The sequence below is a fragment of the Miniopterus schreibersii genome (genome assembly GCF_964146895.1).
Source record: "Miniopterus schreibersii genome assembly, chromosome: 1".
NCBI lineage: Eukaryota > Metazoa > Chordata > Mammalia > Chiroptera > Miniopteridae > Miniopterus > Miniopterus schreibersii.
In genome coordinates, this window is record NC_138101.1 from 110,514,263 (window position 1) to 110,520,545 (window position 6,283).

Below are 6,283 nucleotides of genomic sequence, written 5' to 3' on the forward strand. Positions count from 1 at the left end.
TGTCAAATTTCCTGGACTACACCACCTTAAAAGGCAGAAGCACTATTCTCATTAGTCAAACTTACCAACATATGCTTTAAAAGAATCAATCTACCGCAAAATTTGTGTACTTTCAGAAACACTCTCAGTAAGAAATGTGTGCCAGATGATCTATTTTTTTCCTGGATGTCATAACTGTGAGGCTCACCTTCATCTTCAGTGTTTACAAATCACTGAGAATTACATGAGCTATCCTTGTCTATCTTTTTGGGCCAGAACACTGTCCCCTATTAAATGCTCTCAAAGGAAAACTTTGGAACCAGTAAGATTTCTGTGCTCCAAAGAAGGTATTTTTAAAGGTTTTTCTTTCACAATTAGTTTTAGTTATTGAATTTTTTCTAATATCAAAATTTGCCTAAATTCTATTTTCTTTTTAAAAAGTTGTGAATTATTTTCATGGTCCATGCAGAAGTATCACCAAATATGTTTTAATGCTATACCTTTTAAATCATACCTCATTCCTGACTAGTGTTTCCTAGCTAGCTTTTCACTATCACATTTTTTTTTCCCTAATCATAATCTCACCTACCCTATAAGTTTGTAATACCACAGATCTACTATATATCTGTGTATGTGTTGAGATCCTATGGAGGATCATACACCATTGAATATCTAAGCTTGTTGCTCTACTCCTAACAACTAATTTTTGCCTTGTTGAGAGTGCATTTTGTAGACACAAGTCTACTTCCTATTAGTTATTGTGGCATATTTTTATAGGAGGGTCTGTCTCTAGATTCTTTCATTTGTAATAATGGCACTTGAAGGCTAGTGTATTTAACTGTCAGACTTTTTGTAGTAGTTCAATCTTAGGGAGACCTTGACTTTAGGATAAACAATAAAAATGGAAAAAAGCCTATGGCTAAGCCTGTATCCCCAGGTTTACAGAGACACTTAACTATGAGTTAAGTCTCCTTTGTGAGTTCCCCAAAGACTAGAACAATGGAGGAGATAATTGGGATTATCTTCCCCACTCACTACCCTGAATTTTATTTTGTTTCCTAGAACTTTATATCACTGGGTTCTCAGAGGCTATGGCTCTATTCAAAGCTCATGGAAGAGGTTGACTTCAGGCTGGATCACTAATCCTGGGCTTAATCCAGACCCAAATATAATAACCCTAAAAGGACATAACATATTTCAGTGCTGGAATAAACTCATGTTAAAAATTTTAATCTCTCACTCTGGTAAGTGTGACTCAGTGACTAGAGTGTTGGCTCATGCACTGAAGGGTCATGAGTTTGATTCCCAGTCAAGTGCATGTACCTGGGTTGCAGGTTCAATCCCCAGCCCCTGTCAGGGTACATGAGGGAGGTAACCAATCAATGTATGTCTCTCTCACATCAATCTCTCCCTCTCTCTCTCTCTCTCTCTCTCTCATCTTTCCTCCTCCCACTTCTACTCTCTCTAAAAAGTCAATGGAAAATAAATTTTTAATCTCCAGTAATCAGGTATAGTTTCTGGCCCATTTAATACATTGATTAAAGCTGAAACTGTTCAGGGAAACAAATGTGTTTCTGCCTTTCTCACCCTGACATACTCACCCCCCCCACACACACACATAGTACCCACAAATTTTATTTACTCTTTGTTTTCCCAAAAATCTTACAACCAAGTGAGTCTTGTGCTTTCTAGTGTCGAAGGAAAGTTTTTTACATCTTCAGTGGGCATGGCATCAGTTGAGGGCAAAACATTTCTGGTCCTGGGATCACTGTGACTTCTCCCATGCCAAGAGCCCTGGAAACAACTATGAGCAGAAACATGAAGAATGATTTTCCCACTGAATAATGCTCCCAGATCCTTCCCAGGGTTTCTGAGAATTATAACACCAACAAGTTTATACTGTAAAATAAAAAATACCATACTCATTCCATAACTAATAAAAGTGTAGGAAGCATTTGTGTAAGGAAAACCAACATTAACAATATTGCCAAAAAAAAGGAGTATCAGATTTTTTCTGTAACAGGTTTTGATGGTGTGAAAAAGAATGATTTTATATTTTACTTGCCCATATTTGCTCTATAACTGATAGGGGGGAAGGACACACAATAGAAATAGGACCACAGTTTTTTAATGATTATTCATCTTACTAACTATAGATAAGAGATTTTCCTACAGATCATGTGAAACCGGAGGATGTGCCAGAAGAAGAAAAACAGAGCTGTAAAAAATAAGACACCTTGGGGCTTGGATGGGTCCATTACTTAGAAAAGAAAATAAATTTTGAGAACAGACATATGACAGGACATGCTTTGATTTGGTTGCTGTTCCTGGACACTGAGCCCCTCCAGGAGCTTGCCTCAGGAATGCTGACCACTCTCCAGCCCCAGGAACTGGTAGAGCTAGGTTTTAATGACATTGAAAATTAACTACTGTGTTACTGGACTTCAAGATCTTTGAAGGAGACACACATACCATGGACCCTAAAGCCATTTCCCTCTTGCATGCAGCCTTTCTTCTTTACCCCTATATAATTAGCCAGCTGGTAGGAGGTGAGAGAGCAGAATTTTCAGGGTGACTGCTCTCCCCATACTGCCAGAATTATTGGAATAAGCTCTCATATATGATTCAACCTTGTCTCTGCTTAATTGGCTCAAGTAGTGACAGGCAGTCCAGTTTCATAACTAGAGTTCAAAGTTCTAAAATTTAACTCTAACTTTCATAATTACTTATTAAAAGTCTACCTCAAATATGTCCTACCCTTCCTGCAGGTATATACCTATCCATCATGTTCCTTCTCCCAGCCCACCATACTGTTTTCAAGGTTCTAAAATCAAAATGAACTCATTCACTGCCCATAATCATACAGCCTTGTTCTTTTGCTATGTATTCCTTTCAGCCCCTTCTACTTATGCATAAGTAATGCCCAATCAATTATCTTAATCAATCATTCCTTTGTATGAATTAATTGAGCATGTAGAAGAAAAATAAAATTTGACTCCTTGAGACCCTACATATTTCATTTACCAAGGGTTAATGGAAATGTTTTTTGCTCCTTGGTAAGAGAACTAAGTTAAATTCCCACCATAATAGAACTTATCTACTAGATATTAATGCTCTACAGACCCAGTGTAAATTAAATGATTTTATGATTTTGCAATTATAATGTTAATACTCAAAACTATATCCCAGAAGTTAGTATACTTAACTTAGTACAGTTAGATAATGTAGCTGAGTTTTAATTGCAGTGAATTTGAAATAAGGCAGTATATTTGTTAGATATAAAATTTCACTTAGGGGCAAATTGCTTTTGTAACAGGGTCCTGCCTTCATTCACAATATCCCTCCTTTCTCTTTCAGCCTTTAATGATTCTCTGTTACAGAGAATGCCAATTAGACTAGTAAATCTACTAAAATGAGCAAAAGGGTCAGGAGAAATGAGGGAGAGGTGAGACAAAAAGGGAATGAGAATAAAAGAGGTGAGGGAAAGGAAGGGCTCTGCCCACAGTTGACCCAAAGGGGATCCTTTGCCAGACATTACATTTCACTCCAAGTAGCTTTAGCAAATATGGGTCCTTTTCACATGGTACCTCAAGGGATTTCATTTGAAACTTTAAAATACTTTTAAAAAAATATGTTTTTATTAATTCATGAAGAGGGAGGGAGAGGGAGAGATAGAACCATCAATTATGAGAGTCATTGATCAGCTGCCTCTTGCAGGCGCCCTACTGGGGATCGAGCCCACTACCCAGGCATGTGCCCTGACCGGGAATCAAACTGCAATTTCCTGGCTCATGGGTCTATGCTCAACCACTGAGCCATGGTGTCTGGGCAGGAACTTTAAAATATTTCGCTAGTGCAGAACTCCACAGCTTTGCTATAAGCAAGAATCTGATATTTATGATTGACACTTTTATGGAAGCTTCAGGCCACAGTCTGCTGGTGATTACAAGGAAAATAAAAAGTCACCAGAACTGCAATTATCCATGTGTTGCCCTTAAGTCATACTGACTGTCTGGACCACTCATAATGGTCTTGGTATAGTTAGCTTTTTATATGTGTATTTTCTCTTTTCTAAATTAGAAGTTTCTTGAAGGCAGAGACTGTATTTTATTCACTTACATATTCCCCATGGGGCCCAGAAATTATTAGTCAGTATAATAGTGAATATATTACTAGCTGATTATTACTAATGCATTAGATTATAATAATCCACAGGGAGTTCTGGATATTGAGGTCATCTCAACCAAAGCACCTAACAGACAATCTATTTTATAAGCTGCTGTTGACATTATCATAATGTTACCAGGGAGACCTCAGTTGTCTTCTTGAGGGAAAGACTTTAATCAAGAGCAAAAGTGTAGAAAAGAATGCAAGAATTTATTGTCCACAACAAGGAAGGTGCATAGAAGACGTAACAGGAGAGCCTAGATTGGGCTGCTTTGGCTCACTGAGAAGTGAGAGAGAGAGAATGGAGCTTTGGAGACAGGTTCAGGGGGTAAGATTGGGATGAGCTGCTGCTGCCCATTGCTCCCCTGGCTGCAAGTCTTGTGGGGCCCCCTTGAAAGGGAGAAAGTAATGGGGATGGAGCTGGTGTGCTCCCCTGGTGGGGAGAGGGTGCGTTGGGTCCTTTGTCCTAAGTGTATTTATCTCTTTCTTGCAGGTGGAAATCTTAGGGGAGGTCTCAGGGAAGTGTCTCAATAGAATATTCATCAGCTTTCCAGGTGTGCTCTTTCAAGGATGTGATCTCCACTGATTGGTGCCAGAGCAGGGGTCATTAGTCAATGTAGCTGGTCCTAAGTCAGGGTGCAACTTGTATGGTTTTGCTGCTTATCTGGATGTGTAGCTGAAATACAACTGAGACCTAGATGTTATCTTTAGCAAGGAATGTTCAGGGGCTCAAAACTGCATGGACAGTAATATACTAGGGGAGAATAGATTACCCTGGGGACAAGGTTTTTATTTCCGCAGTTTTGCCCCTTGCTAGGCATCGGGGCTTTTTTTGCCCTGGTGAGGTTCTGTACCTGGTCCATTGTCCTTGCTCATCTCATGTATGCCTAACTACCTATATAACATTTTCCCCTCAAGATTTTGGCTCTGAATTTTTTCAGAGAAAAGGGCACAGGGTCTTTTCTGTAGCTATTTCGTGCTGAAAGGGGACAATGGTTTCCTTTAGAGCCAAGAGATCCTTGCTCTCTGTCAAAAGGACAATGAGGCCTGGGCACAAAAGGAGGTTGTGACAGTGTCTAGAGAAGGTATTCCCTGAGTGTGAGTAGGGCTTGAAACCTGGTGGAGACAAACTGTTCTACAAATTTCAGTATTGTTGGGGCAAAAGCTAGAATGACAAGAAGTATGACAAATGGTCTGATAAAAGGAAAAAGTTTCAGTTCTTAATTATTTCAAATCAAAGGATGAGAGAAAAAGGAAACATCAATTTGGAGGGGTGTAGTCAAATATTTAAGAGAACTAGAAAAATTCAGGATCTAGTTTAGTTTAGCACATGGGTGAAAAACAAAACTTTGAAGATAGTGAACAGAACTAGAGTTTAATATCCACAGCTGTATATATGAAGTTTTTTGAAATACAATTTCCCTCCTAAAATCACCCTCACTTTTATTAAAGAGCCAAATTAAGACCAATTTATTTACTGCATTAAGTCTAGTTTCAATTTGGCCTGATTCTTTGCATAAACACAATAAGAACAGCAATCGATCATATAGGCTACTTCAAATCTGCTTTGCTGGAATTTTTTATTCACAAGGAATCTTCAGATTGAGCTTTAGCCAGCTCCTCATGGCACAAAAGCCAAGCCACACAGTTGCCATCTGGCTTTGCCTGCAGTATCTATAGGTTTAGGTGGATTCCTCAAGTTCTTGAGGTTCCTGAAATGTCTTAAGATTCTTTCTTTGCCATCTCTCAGGAAAGTAACCTTCATTCCTGACCTGGAAAGATTGCCATGAACCACTGACCAAGCAAGGCACCAGGCCATTTCTTGCAAGTGGTCTTTGATTGGATTTGATTAGTTTTGAGAGTCAATTTTTTTTTTAAATATATCTTTATTGATTTCAGAGAGAGGAAGGGAAAGGAAGAGATCAAAACATCAATGCCTCCAACTGGAGACTGAGCCTGCAACTCGGGCATGTGCCCAGACCAGGAACCAAACCACAATCGCCTGGATCATAGGTCGATGCTCAACCACTGAGCCATGCTGGCCGGGCTTGAGTCAATCTTAATTCCTTAATGCTTTCTGGTGATATCCAGAGTCCAAGCATGTCTCTTTCAGACATGACAATAAGAGACAGATTTA